Source organism: Artibeus jamaicensis, unplaced genomic scaffold (genome assembly GCF_021234435.1).
Source record: "Artibeus jamaicensis isolate MK-2021 breed Jamaican fruit bat unplaced genomic scaffold, CSHL_Jam_final scaffold_612, whole genome shotgun sequence".
NCBI lineage: Eukaryota > Metazoa > Chordata > Mammalia > Chiroptera > Phyllostomidae > Artibeus > Artibeus jamaicensis.
The window spans coordinates 61,373-78,968 of NW_026522049.1; the positions used below are offsets into that span (position 1 = coordinate 61,373).

Here is a 17,596-nt window from a genome sequence, read left to right on the forward strand (position 1 = left end):
ACCCAGAGCATCGGCGGCAACTTCTGCAGCCACACACTTCTCTAAACTGTACCAAGTTTGGTTTATCACCCACTTCAATGAGCTTCTGGAAGCCAGTGGCTGGGACAGAGATGTCTGCCTTCATCCTGAAGCAGCCAATCACCTCTAAGGTGCCACGAATAAGAGATGAAGAAATTGAAATGAGCGACATAAATTGCAATAAGCTTTTTCCTCATTGGTGGGGCTTCTATTGGGTTCCATGTAGTGCACATGGCATCGAGATGACTGTCTCACTCTGTCACAGCGCACTGTGGAAGACGGTGCCATGTATAAAGCAGTGTTGTCAGCCCTGTGACAGGGGCCTGATGGCTGTCCACAAAGGCGGCTCTGACCCTGTATGGGAGGCCGGGAGGGGAGAGGAGTCAAGGAAGGCTTCCTGGAGGAATGACAGCAGAGCTGAGTAGGACTGGATGAGAAGTCGGCCCCGTGACGGGGCAGAGGCGCTCCTGGCAAATGAGCCCCTGCGCCCTGGGCATTGGCAGCTCAGAGGCGTTGAGGAGGCGCTGAGTTTGGCACTATGGGGGCACCATGTCTAGGGCAGGCAGTGGCCATGGAGGGCCTGGGGGGCCCTCTTACAAGTCTTTCATCAGGCCAGTGCTAGGAACCCATGGAGCTCAAACTGCCTCTGCCGAACAGCCTTCAGTGGTTCAGCCCTTAGCTTCCAGCACTGAACACCAGGGTTTCCCTCCTCAGTGGCAGATCTGACGTGGTCTCCTCATCGGGAGACAGTGGTCTCTTCCACCCTCCAAGGGTCGGCATGCTCCAGGTGTCTGTCCTCAGCCTGTCCCTCTTCTCTGTGTGTGTCTGTCCGGTGGCTTTCAGGCCTTGTCTCTCAAGTGAACACCAGTAGCTCCAGACGCCCACCTCCCAGACCCAGACACATGTATTCAAGTGCCCACTCCCCATCCGGACTTGGGTATCTGTACCAGAATCAATGTTCAGTCGCATATAGCAAAAACCCAAAACAGCAGTGACTACAAAAATACAGACACTCGGAGAGGAGCCATTCGTGGCTAGTACAGTGGCTCCATGGTCTTGTAGTACCCAGGCTTTACCAGATTTCCACTCCTCGTGCACACAACGGAGTCCCACCCCTCCCGTCCAAGCCCCAGGCGCAGCCTGAAGGACTGCAGCAGGGCAGGTGGCCCAGTCCTCTGGACTATCTCCTCTGGAGACAGAGGCTGCGGGTCTGTGCACCTGAGGACCACACCTGTAGGAGTCGAAGGAGGCAGGACTGGGAAGAAAGAAACGCTGAGCTGGAACTGAGTCTCAGTCCCACAGCTCAAACAGCCCTCGAGCCACGCCTGGTGCCCATCAAGCCCTCCATCTGCTGTCTAGGTCGCCCCACTCTTTTTCTGATGCAGTTGGCATTCGATGTTCTTTTTTATTAATTTATTATTTTTATTGATTATGCCATTACAGTTGTTTTATTCCCCCCTTCATTCCCCTCCACCCTACCACCCCTGTCCCCACCATTACCCCCCTTTAGTTTATGACCATGTGTCTCAAGTTCTTTTTTTTCTTTTTATCTTTTTTTTCTTGTTCTTTAGATTCTATATTTCCCATACTATTCTTGCCCCCCCATCTATTTTCTATCTACTGTCTATGCTACTTATTTTCTGTACCTTCTCCCCCCTTCTCCTCCTCCCACTCCCCTGTTGCTAACCCTCCTTGAGATCTTCATTTCTATGTTTCCACTCCTGATCTAGCTGTCCTTTTAGTTTGCTTTTGTTTTAGGTGTGGTTGTTAATAACTGTAAGTTTGCTGTCCTTTCACTGTTCATCTTTTTTATCTTCTTTTTCTTAGGTAAGTCCCTTTAACATTTCATATAATAAGGGCTTGGTGATGATGAACTCCTTGAATTTGATCTTATCTGAGAAGCACTTTATCTGTCCTTCCATTCTAAATGAAAACTTTCCTGGATAGAGCAATCTTGATTGTGGGTCCTTGGTTTTCATGACTTGGAATTCTTCTTTCCAGCCCCTTCTTGCCTGTAAGGTCTCTTTTGAGAAATCCGCTGACAGTCTGATGGGAACTCCTTTGTAGGTGACTGTCCCCTTATCTCTTGCTGCTTCTAGGATTCTCTCCTTCATTTAATCTTGGCTAATGTAATGATGATGTGCCTTGGTGTGTTTCTTCTTGGGTCCAACTTCCTTGGGACTCTCTTGAGCTTCCTGGATTTCCTAGAAGTCTATTTCCTTTTCCAGATTGGGGAAATTCTCCTTTATTATTTGTTCAAATAAGTTTTCCACTGGTGGCTGTTTCTTTCCCCCTTCTGGTACCCCTATAATTCGGATGTTGAAGCGTTTAAAGATGTCCTGGAGGTTCCTAAGCCTCTCCTCATTTTTTTGAATTCTTGCTTCTTCACTCTTTTCTGTTTGGCCATTATTTACTTTCTTCTGGTCCACCCCATTGATTTGAGCCCCAGTTTCCTTTTCATCACTATTGGTTTCCTGTGCATTTTCATTCATTTCAATTAGTTTCGCCTTCATATGTTTCTCTAATTTGTGGCTATAATCAACCAGTTCTGTGAGGATCCTGATCACCAGTGTTTTAAACTGTGCGTCTGAGAGTTTTGCTATTTCTTCATTGCTTAGATTTATAGGCTCTGGTGCTTTGAGATCTTCTTGAGCCATTTTTGGTCTGTTCGCACCCGTTAAGTATGAGGAGTGGAGCCTTGGACTCCCAGGTCGCTGGGTTGTGACGCTGTATGTGGAGGTGGGTTCAGAGCAGGGAAATGGCGGCGCCCTCCACTGCTGCTCACCACGGGGACCCGCTGGGTCCCGGTCCAATCGCCCAGTTCCTCGCTTGTCTATCCGCGCATGAATGCGTGACCACAGTCAACCCGCAGCCCTGCTCCCTCGCTGTTTCCCCACGGTCGCTGGGTCTCTCACTAGGTCCAACCCTGCACCTGGATTCCGCGCGCCTGAGTCTGTCTGACTGAGTTTTGCTGTGCTACCCCGCTCCACCAGCTGCTGGTTTCGCCCCTTACCAGTCAGGCTGAAGAATTTGTTGTTATCGGACTTCCGAAAAGTTCAATTTTCTGTGTTCTGGCTGTGTTTTCTGTTGCTAATATTTAGTTGTCTCTAAACTTGGTTGTGTGAGGAAGCACGGCGTATCCACCTATGCCTCCATCTTGGCAGAAGTCTTGATGTTCTTTTATATCAGTGCCAGGTGCATGGCACCGCAGTGAGACAATCGTACACTTTACAAAGTGGCTTCCCCCAGTAATTCCAGTACCTGCCAGCACCACACACAGTTTTCACGGTATTACTGACTGTTCCCCATGCTGTGCTCCCCCTCCCAGGACTGTTCCCTAACTGCTGGTCTGTGCTCTCAGTCCCTCCCCTTTCCCACCCAGCCCCCAGCCCCACTGCCATCTGGCAACCATCAGTCTGTTCTCTGTGTCTATGAGTCCATTTGTTCTGATTGCTCATTTATTTTATTCTTTCACTTCTGTGTGTAAGTGAAATCACAAGGTCTTTGTCATTCCCTGTTGGCACACAGACCCGAGAAACCAGGCAGCAGCCACACTGTGAAATGTCATGGCCCCTGTCACAGCCTGGTGGAATCATGCCTTCTGGCCAGCAATCAAGACCCTGAACCCATAGAGCCGAAGCTGTGGGAACAGAATGAGACAGTCGCTGGAGTAACGTGAGCAGGACTTCCCCTTCCTCCATCCCTCAGCTCCCAGGCCACATAACAGGAAACTACTGAAGTCTTCTGAGCAGAGAAAGAGCAGTTCCACAGGAGCAACGTGGAGGACAGGCCACACAGGGATCTGATGCAGGAAGACTGGTGACGAGGCTGCTAGTGCTGTCTGGGCAGGAAAGAGTGTGTGCCTAACCACGGAGTGTTCTTAGAACCTGGCGTTTCCTTCAGCAGGAAAGCGGGCACTTGGCTTCTAATTAGTGGCCCTGTTGCACCAGGAGACATGCTGCAAGGCAGGCATACTGCACGTCAAGAGAGACGTTTGTTAAGCTTTTCCCTGCACTCAGGTGAAACTGTAACAGAACCACTCCAAAAATAACCCAGCCAGCCCAGCGCAACATCAGCTAGAGCAGCAGAGACACAGAATCACGGCCACCCTGGAGGACAGGCAGGTGGGCTTGCTGTACCAACCCAGCCCAGAGCGGGGCCAAGGACTCCCCCCACTCACCCTTGGTCCCAGCTCATTCTCCTGTCATGGAGCAGACGGGTTACCACCATCAGCCTGGGACCCAAGACATTTTTACCTACGAAGCAGCACTCCCTGGACAGCAGTCTCATGGGACAGGAAGCTGCTCCTGACTCTCACCACCAGTGACCTCTGAGTGAGGTCCCTGAACGACTGTCTGTGACCAATGATCACAACAGAATGGATGATCAGTAACATGTACTGGACCTGTGTAGGGGCCAGGACACTGCCCATGGACTTACACACTCATTTAATCCTTCCAAAAACACTACAAAGTAGACATCATCATTATCCCCACTTTACACAGAAAGAAAAATCAGCACAGAAAGCTAAGCAGCTTTCCCAAAGCCACCCCGCTCTAGAGTCCTGTGTCGCCGACCTACAGCTTCAGCCTGGACACTACACTGTCACTGCCCTTCCGCCGCAGTCCCACCAGGCTGCAAGGGAGCCAGGAAGTGCAGTCCCACAAGTGGGTGCCCCAGAAACCTCTGGGAACTATCACTCATGATTGCTTCATGGTGGACACACAGCTCCCAGAGCCCCAGGGAAAGCTTTGGGAGGGCAGGGAAAAGCATCATTGAAGCTGGAAGTTTATCTGGTTCCAGAGGCTATGATCCTAATCAAAACACAGGAAGACAGACGCCAAAACGTCCACAGCGGTTACCCCTAGGACATAACACGTAGGACATCTTTACATTCTCCTTTTTATTTTCTGTCTTTCCCAATGTTCTACAATGAACCTGTGTTTCCCTTTACAATCAGAAAAGGTTAAATGCTCACAAGAAAACATTATCTGCATAACCTGTACTTCCCCTTTATGAGGCGGTCCTCCCGCACCAGCCCTCAGATACTGCCTCTCCCTTGCTCCTTCCCCAAATGCCCTGAGAAACCTTCTCCTCAAGCCGTGACACAGAAGACCGTCCTCACTGGTGTCAGGGCTCTCCCATCCTGAGAGGTTGGCCTCACACCAGAAAGCTTCCTGGACGGTCGTCTCAGGGGCCAGCTCACCAGGCTGGGTGGAGAAGGGAGCCACCCCGGCATCCACGGCTGTGGACCCACCTCCAGCCCGTGCCCCCGACCCGCTGCCCAGCCTACAGCCCGGTGCTCCTCTGAGAACTTCACACATCCCTCTCACACAGCATTTATTTTCAAGGGATCAAAGGTATCATCACAGTTTCTGTGTCATCCCTCCTCCAACCTGCTGCCCTCCTTCTACAAACCAGCACATCAGCAGCAGGGAGAATGTCCTGCTCCGGGACCCAACCCCCACTGCCCAACCCCTACCACCTGTGAGCATGGGCGGAGCCCCAGGACCAGAGCGGCCTCTCCCCACTGGCCTCTGCCCCATGAAGGCCTGCTCGAGCTGCCCTGTGCTTCAGCGAGGAGCCTCGCCGCTGGTCATGTGACCTCTCATCACCTCCTGTCAGTTCCCTCGATGGCTGAGAGGGTATTTCAAGAAGACAGTAGTACAGTGCAAAAATGAGCATAAGGAACTCCTACAACTCAGTAGCAAAAACACCAATAACCCAGTTACAAAGTGGACAGAGGACCCGAGTAGATAACTCTCAAAGGAGGACACACAGATAGATGACCAATAGGCATACAAAAAGATGCTCAATGCCACTAACCAACAGAGAGACACAAATCAGAACCACAGTGTTCTCGCCTCACCTGTGTTAGGGTGGCCATTACAAAAAAAGGCAGGAAATACAAGTTGGCGAAGATGTGGAGGAATTGGAATTCTTGTGCACTGTTGGTAGGATTGTAAATGACACGGCTACTCTGGTAAAGAATATGGGGATCCTCAAAAACTTAGAAGTAGAACTATGATATGATCTGGTAATCCCATTTCTGGGTATTGATCCCAGAGAATGGAAAACAGGATTTCAAAGAGGCATCTGGACCCCCAGGTTCACTGTAGTGCTGCCCCCAGGAACTTGGGAGGGCCCGAGGCAGAAACAGCCCATGTGTCCACCAGCAGATGGACAGATAAAGTGTCATGGACACACAGACAACACAACAGTATGCAGCCTTCAAGAAGGAGTCCGGCAGTTCGCTACCCCGTGGAAGAACTCGGAGGGCACTGTGCTGGGTGAGTAAGCAGGACTTAGCAGAAGGACAAGCACTGTGCCCATGTGAGAAACTAAAGCAGCCCCACGCACAGGAGCAGACCGCAGAGCATGGCTGCCCGGTGCTCACAGAGCTCTGCTCATAACGCCGGGAACGAGTCCTGGTGTGTGGTGAGCAATGCCGGACTCTGCACTGGAAAAATGGTTGAGTGTGGGTCTCATGTTGTGTGTTTTTCCCCCAAATTTAGAAAAATAACCAAAATACAGCAAGGAAACAGCCCGCATTAGCTGTGAGCATCTCTGTTTACACCACATCACTTTAGCCTAATTAAAAAGTGGTGGAGCAGGGTCATGGGAGGGTGGGGACAAGAGGTGACAACCAAGTCCCATTCACTCTGCCCTCACGATGTACCCCAGCCTAGTGGCACACGCCTGTGTGAGCACGCAGGTTCACGAAGCTGCGCGCTTCAGTGCTTGAGTGTGTGCGCAGACGTGATACTTCAGAAAAACACACAGGAAAGGGAGAAGAGCAGTCCAGGCCTTGAGGAGCCAAGGAGTCTAGACTGTGTCCTGTGATTAGTGGGGGCAGCTGTGATATTCTGAGCAGGGAAGAGGCCCAGTGGCACCTGTGCAGTCTCTGGAAGCTTCTTCAAGTATTTGGCCTCCTGTGCTGTCCACCGAGTATGTGCCTTTGCTCCTCCCCACCTGGACCCCTCGAGAGTGGGATGCCTGCTTCATCTCACCCCTGCTTCAGCAACCAGCTGGTAACTAAAAGGGGGGACCACTACAGTGGGGGGGGGAACCCCAATCACTTGGGGGAAACCAGTAGGCAGGCTGGTGTTCAAGGCCGACCTCTTCAGCACCAATAGACCCCGCTGGGTGCGGTCACAAGAGGGACACAGCCTAGAGAAGCTGCTGCAAGGACAGCTGCCCCGCCGCTCGCCCCACCAACCTCCAGCCTCCATCCCAAGCCCTCCGCACTGAAGTCTCAGCTACCCTGAGGGGACAGAGAAGGGCTGCACACAGATGTGAGGCCAACACTGCAAAAACGAGCAGAGCAGAGCTGTTCACATCGCGGGAGACTGAACTGTCTGGAGTACGCTCAGCCACCAAGAGGGAGGCTGCTACCCAGACAGAGAGGCCTCCGCCATAACAGGACCGTTACCGGGAGAGCGGAGGAATGCCTTCTGTGTTCACACCCTAACGTATGTATTAATGACCGCCCTACAAACCAGTCTTGCTGATGACAACCAGCTGGCTCCAGAGCTTGCTAACACCTGGACGCAGGACAGCGAGGTGCACACATGACCACAGGTGTGACCAGAGATGAGCCTCAGGGCAGAGCCTGCTGTCCTGCTGCTGAGGCCAGCAGGGGCCACACCAGCTGGGGTAGGATGAGAGGCTGAGGCCTGGGTATGAGTTGCTGGTGACAGAAGAGGTGGGCCAGGCACCTGCAGAGCAATGCAGCCCAGTCACTGGAAGTTGGCAGTGACGTGTCACCACAGCTAAAGCTGTCAGTGCCCACCCGTGCCTGGTGCTGCGCTGCACCACTGGTTGCTCACGTCCGTTTTTCCCTGTTGCAGGCTCAGCTGTTTCCTACAACAGACTGGGCAAAGGACTCTGAATTAGGGACCCAAGATTAGATCTGGAGGCAGTCCGCCTTCCTGCCCTTGGAGGGAAATGCCTCAAATTTATACATCCCATGTCCCCAGCAGGATTTTGTCAGGGCCCAAGACGTTTCCAGCAAGCATGAGCTGTGTGCGCACTGCCGGGGAACTTGCTCCCTGGATGGAGGTGGCACTTTCCCATCGATGTGCCAGGGCCCTTGCAGGGGCAACATGCTGGATGGGCAGGGAGCCTCAGCAAGCGGGCGGCTCCTCCAAGCCCCTGCCTCCACCCACAGGGGCAAGGGAGGGCAGGGTCTTCGAGCTGTGCTGGCTTCCAGCCTGCCCGTGGCGCCAGAGTGCTGAGGAGCAAGATGCAGGGGCTGGCCAGCCGCTGTCACGGTGATTCTTTTTCTGGTTGTCTGCCCCCCTGACCTGGGGGGCCAAGGAGAGAGCACAGGGCCCATTCACTGGTATTACCTGTCAGTCTGACCTGTGACCGGTACTGGGCTAACCCATGTGGCGCCCCTCCCTGCTGAATCTCACTTTCTCCGTCTGTCTGTGCAGACAAACACACACTGACGTGCCCTGGGGGCTGCCGGCTGGTGCTGCAGGAGACTCAGTGCCCTGGAGAGGGGGCAGGTCTCGGGCATGCTGAACTAGAGGCCTATGGTGCTGCTCGATGGCCCTGTGATTTGGGTGGGGACAGAGGCCTCTGTGGGCTTTGGTTTCCTCATCAGTAAAACTTCCTCATCACTCAAACTGAACAAAGCAAAAAACATGTGAGTGGTCTGTGAACTGGGGAGTGACAGGCGTTGCTGCCTACTGCTGTCTCCCGGCCAGGATGGACGTCAGGGACCACAGACATGGGCCCTTCACCCAGTTCACCCAGAGGTTGCATGGGGTGAGGGGTGGGGGCCGGAGGGGCCTCAGATCTGCACTGCTTTGATCTCCATCCAGGATGAAGGGCATTTCCTGCAGCTGGCTTTGCTGTCCCTGGTTCCCTTATGAAAGGCAGACTCTTCCTGCAGCCATCCATAAAGATGAGGATGTTCTCCTCCAGGGATTTAATTTGAGGCTGCATGCCTGGCCCCGGAGTGAGCCCAGGCTCCCTCCTCCTCTTCACTCTAAGCCCGGCAGCTTTGTGTGCTCCAGATGAGCCTGCATTCCCCTTAATGCCCTGGAATTGCTTACTCACTCTGAAATCCCGCTGCCTCAGGGGTTTCCCGCCAGAAGTAAGCCTCCTTTTCATGGGCAATCAGGCAGCAGCCCCGGAGAAGGGGGCAGAGGTGCCTGCATGCCCCAGCGGGCCCCTGCAGACAGTGCCTTGCAGAGGCCTCCGCTCCCTGACCCCAGGCCAGCTGTGCAGTGACAGGAACGGGGAAGCTGAGGCTGAGTCCAGCACCAGATCCCCCTGGGCCTGTACGTGGGTGTACACCACAGGCTCTAACACTGCAGGAGGTTCATCAGTGCTGCCATGGACATTGAGTCTGCGTGTGGCGGTGAATGTGTCCTGAGGACAGAGACATGGCCACACATCTTCTCCTCTTGGGAATGTAATTCACAAACCCAACTCTCTCAAGGCTGCGTTTCATGGAGGGTGGGCCGTGTGGGTCGACCCTGCATCTGTGCCCATGAGTGTGTGGGGCTGTCACTCACATACAGGCCTTGAGAGCCACCCCATCCCCCCTACCACCGAGTGCCCTGCCAGTCCCTACAGGCTGAGCTGGAGAGGAGGGTGGACCTTGGACCTGGAAAAGCTGGACTCGCTCCCCCCACTTCGCAGCTATGTGTCCTCAGGATTAAGTGTTCTCATCTGAAAAATGTGTATGACCCCAAAACCTGCTCCTCAGGCCTGGGGATCAGCTGATGTTTGCAGGTAAAAAGGTCCATCCCGCCTCAGGCCTGTCCCACATGTGCACACCAGGGTCCAACTGCACCATGTGCCCCCGGCCAACCAGGGCAGTGCAGGGAGGGAGCACGGCACCCACAGGGCCTGACAGTCCTGGGTCCTGACTCTGACTCTGCCCCCTACTATGTGACTGGGCATGCTAACTGGCCTCTTCAGACCCCAGTGTCCCCAATAACAAGTGGACATAAGAGTAGTGCTGAGTTCAAACTGTGGGTGTGACCATTAAGTGACATAATTTAAAAGTGAATTAAAGAGTTATTAATATTTTAAAGGGCTTTGCACAGAGATGTCCCAGTAAGTCTTAAATAAACGAGAGCTGTACTCTTAATCATTGACACTCTTGCAGCCCAAAGGTAAATACAAGCTGTCTGTCTCTCCACATGCACAGCTTCAAACGCATCCAAAAAAAAATTAGAAACACACTGCACAGTTATGAGAACCGTGAAAACGAACTACAACCCTGGAGAACTGATCACAGAGATAAATGCTCTGCTTCTGCCCCTTTGAGCCCAACAGTGGCATCTCACCAGGTGACCACGGGGCAGCTCCAGCACCACAGGTCCCACGGGAGGATGGGGGCTCCGGGTCCCATTTCACACGGCCACTCCCCCATGCAGCCAGCCAGCCCCTCCCTGGCCTCTTTCTGTCCCAAGCAGCTGGCTGGGTCTCTGCCCTCCGGCAGCCCCTGCCAGCCCACTGTGTGTCCTTCTGGGCCCTCTCCACTCTCCTGCTTAGCAGTGGAGACTCCGGGTCTGGTCACGTTGAGTAACTGCAACCTTGTGAAAGAATGAGGGACCTCAGCCACCTTTTGGGAAGGAAGGGTGCTAAACAGACATCACTCACCCACTGCACACAGGTTCCGTTTAACATAAAAGGAAACATAGGAAAGGCTGCATATTTACCTGGAGTCATACCAGGGGTGAGAACTAGAAACTGGGCACTCGGACCCCCATATCCGTCAGGGGGTATCACAGCTGCACACCAGGGTCAGTCATCTGGGCCCAGCAACAATGCCACACCCAGACCAGCAAAGGCAGAACCTCTGGGGACCTCGTGCGGGCATCTTGTCGGGCAGCCCGGGAGGCACACGGCCGCACCAGAGCAGGGAGGGGCCTCAGGAGCACCCCGGGACACGGCTCATACTCTCACTCCGCTCCCAGCCCGCTCTTCCCACAGACTCGGACATCCTGGGCTGCACGTCTGGGTCACTCATAATGCCCAGGTGAAGCCAGCATGCAGCTAAGGGGGAGAACCACGGACTGAATGCAGCATTTTAATCTACCTTTAAAACTCTACTTTATTCTTTAAGGAACTCAACACTTAACTAAGAAAAAAAGTGCCTGTTCAGCTGAGATTGGTCCACTGTGTGTAACCTGTGTTCACGGCCCAGGAAGCAGGAGCACCTGCGGTCATGAGAGCATCACAACTGACCCCACCTCACGCATAGATGTAGCTAGACCTGCTTACCTGCCACTCAACCTCTGCCATTGGCCAACTCAGCAGGCATGTACTGAGTTCGCTATGGTCACTTATGAGTCTAAAAGATCATTCTGAATCAGTGGCATAATAAATAACTATCCCTAATGCAACAAAAAGACTGTAAGTTCAGTTAGTGCCATGAGGCATTCTATCCTAACATATGGTTCCTATAAACTGGGTTTAGAGAGTATCCATCATTTGCTGAAGAAAACGCCTGAAATAAACTTTCACTCAAATCAGATGGAAATTCCTGCCTTTTTTTTTTTTTAAGATTGCCAAAAACTCCAAAGCCCTTTGGCCTCTTTAACCACCTCTCAAAAATTACAAGAAAGCCTCAAGAATAAGTGCCCCCCACCACCTGAGCTCCGCCCTTGCAGGGGAGACCCTACACCAGTCGCAGAGAGAATTGTGAACCAAGTAGAGGCTTCACTGAGCACAAAACCCAAAGGTGGCTCCAACATTCTGGGGCAGAGAGCAAGGACTGGGCCCCCGATGCCTGGGGCACCCTCCTCCTCAAGCCCCCTGCTGTCCTTGGGCATCCAGAGCAGGAGCATCAGGTGTCCCCAACACGCAGGTGACCCTTGGGCCTCTGGGGGCTGTGAGTGTCAGTCACATACCCTTATCAGTTCTCCGTCCAACACTCGGATTCTCAAAGCTGGCTGGAAAAGTGATAAGGGGATGTGACTGGCCAGCGCGAGGAAGTTCTGATGAGCCTTTACAAGACGAGATGAAAGTGACATTCGATTTCCCCACAGAAATGTCCACTGGTCCTTCTCTGCAACTCCTCCCCTCACCCCAAAGCCTCCCTGTGCCCCTCTGCTTTGCTCTAGCTTCTCCCCAAGTCTCTCCTTTTCACACTGACGTTTCTGCACCGAGAAACTGAGACATGCAGCCCTGAATAGCTATGGAAAGTAATGGATTCTTTGTAATTTTTTAAGCCAATTAAAGTTTAGCCCTGGCTGGTGTGGCTCAGTGAACTGAGTGCCAGCCTGCGAACTAAAGGGTCATGGGTTCAATTACCTGTCACAGCACCTGCCTGGGTTTTGGGCCAGGTCCCCAGTATGCAGTAAGCGAGACACAACCACACACTGATGTTTCTATCCCTCTCTTTCTCCCTCCCTTCCCCTCTCTCTAAAAGTAAATAAAATCTTTATTAAAAACTTTAAAATTAATTTAAATTTTAAAATTCATAAATAAACCAGAATCAGCAAGCTTTACCCAACAGCTCCTCCAGGTCTGAGGCCGGGACCTGGCACACTCTGCTCCTGGCTGTGCTCTGAGCCCACACCCACCCACATGCCATTCATAAAGTCCCCACCTTGAGACTCCTCCCCCAGCCGGGATTGGTCCTCCGTCAGTGCTGGCCCCAGGCCAGGACCCACCAGCCGCAACTCTGCTGAAGCTAAATGTGTCCACTGTGCTGGGCGGCCTTGACGGAGCAGGCCAGGGTGCAGCTGGGGTCTACAGTAAGCGACCTCCGTGCACTCAAGCCCACGAGCCCATCACAGCAGGTTCTTTTCTCCCGACTGCTGACCCTCCACACTGATCTGCACAGAGTCTGCGGCTCCAGCGGTGGAAACCCTAACACAGCCCTCTGTATTAGGGTAAAATCCAAGAAAGATCACTCGGAGTTCAGGAATGGATTGCCACTGAAGAGTGCGTCAACTTTGGGTGCCATCTGCCTGTCATGCTCCCTGGCTGTGTGGCCCTGAGGACATTACCCAGTCTCCCTGAGCCCCGGCCCCTGCTCTATGACAAGAGGCCACAGCACCTGACTCCCAGGGCTGCTGTCAGAACCAAACAGAAACAGGGACGGAAGGTGCCTGTGCTCAGACCTGGCTCAACCACTCATTGGCGACTTTTGGCAGGTCTCTTAACCGCTCTTAATCTCGGCTGCAGCTTCTGCCAAAGAGGGGTTGTAACAGCCACCTCACAGGGTTGGTCTGAGGACTGAAAGAGATACATGGTCTGCGGCTAAGAGAAAGGCCTGTGTGGTTAATGGGGCTGGACTTCAGTCCTGACGTGGTCATTTACCGGCTCTGCATGTCGCTCAGCCTTGCTCTCCACATCTGCAGACTGGCTGTAGCCCCCCGACTGCCTGCCTCATGGGGCTGAGACAAAGGTTAAATGCAGTGAGCTGTCAGAAGCCCTAAGCACAGGGACTACAGTGATGTGCAGCTGGTATCATTGAGATCATATAAGCACAACAGTGATACCCGGGAGATGCCCAGCAGGTGGCAGCCAGCTCAGCTAACGCTCCGACAGATACACTGTTCGGCCACCTGCATGGCTTCCCAGGGTCAGGACACTCAGCCCTATGGATGAGCCTCAATGCCATCTGCACCCTGTCAAGAAGGCGCTGATACCCCACAGGTTCAGAAACCAGCTCCTTACTCAGGACCAAGGGCCCTCTGATGCTTGAGGGTGAAGGACCAAGCGCCCAGAGCTCAGAAAAGCAAATAGTGTTGGGGCCTGTGGCCAAGGAAACAATCAAGCAGGTCCCCAAACCTGAAGAGGGGAGCACTTGGACACTTGAGGAGTCAGGTGTGCGGGAGGGAGGCTGGCCCCAACTGAGAGGTCGGGGCCCACTCCCAGTCCCTCTGCTCAGCCTCTTGGGGACATGGTCCAACCCTTGTCCCTGTTTGATCCATCCCCCCATTTCACACGTGGGAGAGCAGGGCCCAGGCTGAGACTCAGCCAGAATCCCAAGGGTGCAGCTCCCCGGTCCCTGACTCAGGTCACAGAAAGCTGGTGATGCAGACCGGGCCACAGGTGCTTTCAGAGAAGACGGGAGGCCTGAGCCTGAAAGGAGAAAAAACTGACCAAGTGCTGGCCTGGCAGAGCCAGTCAACGTCCGTGACAGGGAGAAAATGCCACAGGTCATTTCTCTGCCATGGAAACAACTGCCCCACCTCACAGCTACTACAACCCCACCTTCACCCCGTGGGCCTCAGTTTCTATAAACACTGACCGGAGCTTGAAAAACAGAGAGGTGCTCGGACCAGAGAGAGTCTGAGAACACAACCGCTCCCACTGATCGAGCCCTGTCTGAGTGCACACACACGTGGCTAGGTGAAGGGCTACATTTTCAACCCCTCGACTCTCCTCCCACCTCGCTAGTCCAAACGGTGGCCATGTCTGGGGGTTCAAATAAGACCCATGGCTTCAAATGTGTATTTCTTATGGCCTTTCCATTGACTCCATTTGCACGGGGCTTTTCCATTACAATTGGGTTCATCCAATAGGCGCTGAGCAGACAGCTCATTGCCAGGGGCTGAATTCAGTCTCTGAGTGAGAAACCATGGCTGACGCTGACCCACACGAGGAAAGGGGTGTGCACTCCCTTTGGGGGGGACTGAGAGAAGCTGACATTTGACCTCCACCCAGGAGCAGAGAACAGGGAAGGAACTGAAAGGCGGAGGGGAGGCTCGGGGAAAGGTATGAAGGTGGGAGGCAGGAGGGCCTGGTGAGGACAATGCCAGCCCTTGAATTTTAAACTTTATAGATTCTTTAAATGAATAATGCAAGTCATGATATTTATATTTGGGTAATAGCTACAGGCCACAGGCTGGGCTCAGCTCATCCATACACAAATTCACTTAATCCTCTCAACAACCCCAGTGTGTGTATGTGTGTGTCCGGCTCCACCCTTCCTGGGGGCAGGGAGGGGCCCGGAAAGCAATCCAATCCACAGAATGCCAACCATACGGGAACAAGAGCTCCACCAGCCTCCCTGCCAAGGTCCCTTCTGGGTGACAAGGCTGCCAGTGGACGAGGGCAACAGTCACACGGCAACCCTGGTTCACTACACTGGTCACAGCTCTGCAAGGGGCACAGCACAGGTGTGCCAGGCCCGGTACACCCACGGGCCCTCTGGTTTCCGCCCAAGCCTTCTGCACTGATCTTGTCCCCTACATACAAAAACTCACTTCAAACCCTCTTCCTCTGCCAGCTCACAGATTATGTTCCACCCCAGTTAGAGCCCCCACATCGGCACAGGGCCTTTGTGACTACGATGCCACCAACACCAGCAGGGGCCCCCACGGGGCTGGCCGCAGAGGCTGCCTGCAGGAACCATCCTGGCCCTGCGCTCACACACAGGGCCCCCCCAGCCCGCCCCCTCTGTGGCCTCTGGGCTACACCACTCTCTGGCCTCCCGCGCTCCTCCTGATTGTGTCTCAGGACTTGCTACCGACAGGTCCCAAAACTGCTAACACGCGCATCACTGAGGCTCTGGATGTACCACCTAAAATACACTTCCACGTGCATAGTACTTGAACTAAGTTTTCCCACTTCCAGTGCATTTTCTTTGGGACCAGTTCTACCCAAAAGTAACATCATCTTCTCTTTACAGTGAAATGAATCCAGAGAGGGTGAGCAACTTGTCCAAGGCTCCGCAGCCTGTCAGAACTGGGTCCCAGACACGTCTGCCCCTGCCCCTTCCGTGACATCGTCCTCCCAGGCTCTGTGCACAGCCGTGGATGTGGGCACAGTGTGTGGCGCCTCCCGCAGTGATTCCGAGCTGCCCATGGGCTTCACAACAATGTGCTGCTCGTCAGCCTGGAAGCCAAAGGTCATCCAGTCAAGAGGCAGAACGACGGCCAAGACGCTGGCATGCCCTGCCCACCTTTCGTGGACAACAGGCCCAAACAAAGCCACCCGTGCTTCCCACCCCATGCCTCAGAACTGCTTTGGCCTTGGCTGACCCCCCTGGGTTACAAAAGCCCCACCCCTCCGGTTCCCTGGCCCAGCAGTCTGTCACATCAGCTCTGTGTCTCACGTAATCCGCTCCTGCCGACTGACTGGTTCTGCCACGGCCTGTCCACCCGCTTGTTAATGAGTCCCTGTGAGTGCCCAGGGTTGGGGGCGGACTGGGCTGTAGAAGGGGCTGAATCCGGACAGCAGAGGTAAGGAGACCAGCCAAGTACAGAGCCCCTCTTCCAAGCAGGCTGCCCTGCCCAGCTGTGCACAGGGCCACGACCTCTGTCCCCTCCCTGTCTCCATCCGATTGGGCTCATTTCATCCAGTCTAATGAGCTCAAGAATGCAGGCTTGGTTGAGACACCCAGTGTTTGCTTTGGCCCCTCTGAGTGGCAAGGTGCCTGGGGCTCTTCTCCTCCTCCTCCTGCAGGACTGCTGGAACGTCCAGTGGATAGGGCGAGCTACACCCAGCAGGGCTCGGCATTGCATTCTCTATATTCTGAAGCACAACAAATACGCACCAGGCCTGCCCTGCAGAGATGCTGCAGGTCCCACACAGAAGCCAGGGAGGTATCTGTCTCTGAGGCTGGTTCTGCCCAGCTGTCAGCCTGCCTCTGAGTGTGGCATGGCTCTGAGGGCTGTGACCAGCACACGCTCCCCCAGAGCCACAGGCCTGTCTGCACACACAGCTGAGAAGCCCAGTCTGAGCCCAGCTATGTGCCGGGCTCTGGGCTGGGGCCCTGGGACTCGAGCCAAGGCCGTGCTCCAGGCTGCGGGGGGCACGGGCATGCTCAGCAGCCACCGCTGAATGAGCCAGAAGAAGTGAGCGGGCACGGAAGCAGGGCTGTAACTCCCAAACCAAATCTGGGATCCAGTCGTGACTTTGCGCTAACTTGGGGCTTAAGAAAAGACAAGACAAAGAAAGCAGAGGTGGGCTGGGGATGTCTCCACGGCCAAGCACAGAAGAGTGGCTGGGCCCCTCCCCTGCAGGTGTGCGGGGCAGAGGGCAGAGGGGAATGGTGTCTCACACACACTGGCCTGTGTTCCATCTCCCCACTGGAACATGAACTCTGGGCAAACAGGAAAGTTGCTTCTCTTGTGCACGGCTGCTTCACCCTGCCTGCAGCAGAGGCTGGCAGGCAGAAGACACTTGTTACATATTTGGTGGGTGGGTGGATGGATGGATGGATGAGCAGGAAATGACTTCTTGGGAGAAGGGTTGTTTAGAAATCTAAGTTTCTGTTCGCACTGGTTCTGGAGCCAACACTCTTAAAAAACTCAAAATCAAGTTTCTCATCCTTCTGTTCCCTCACATTTTCTCAGTCTCCCCACACTGAAGCCTGTGGCCGCTCAGTGAGACCAAAGCAAACCCGCATGGCCACCCTGGGCCTCGAGCCCCAGCCCCTGGAGCAGCCTTCACCTACACACCCTGCAGAGCTGGGCCCTCAGGGGAAGCCGTACACCACCAGCCAAGAAGGGCAGCCGCTCCCACAGGGAAAACAACTCCGATTCCACAGAGGGGGCAGCAACTGGGGGTACAGTGGCCAGGGACCAAGTCCCACAGCTGTGCCTTGCTCTCAGGAGACGGAAAAAAACAGAGGCAGAGGCTGCTCTTC

At 54.1% G+C, this 17,596-nt stretch overlaps 1 long non-coding RNA gene across 1 annotated transcript in view; it reads right to left on the reverse strand.

Annotated features, from left to right (window-relative positions):
- LOC119057249 (uncharacterized) overlaps positions 1-12,548 on the reverse strand; it is a 47,723-nt gene extending 35,175 nt beyond the window's left edge. The window contains exon 1 of the long non-coding RNA XR_005084043.2: positions 12,499-12,548. This is a non-coding gene — a long non-coding RNA (uncharacterized LOC119057249). The remainder of the gene's footprint in view (positions 1-12,498) is intronic.
- Positions 12,549-17,596: the final 5,048 nt, after the last annotated feature.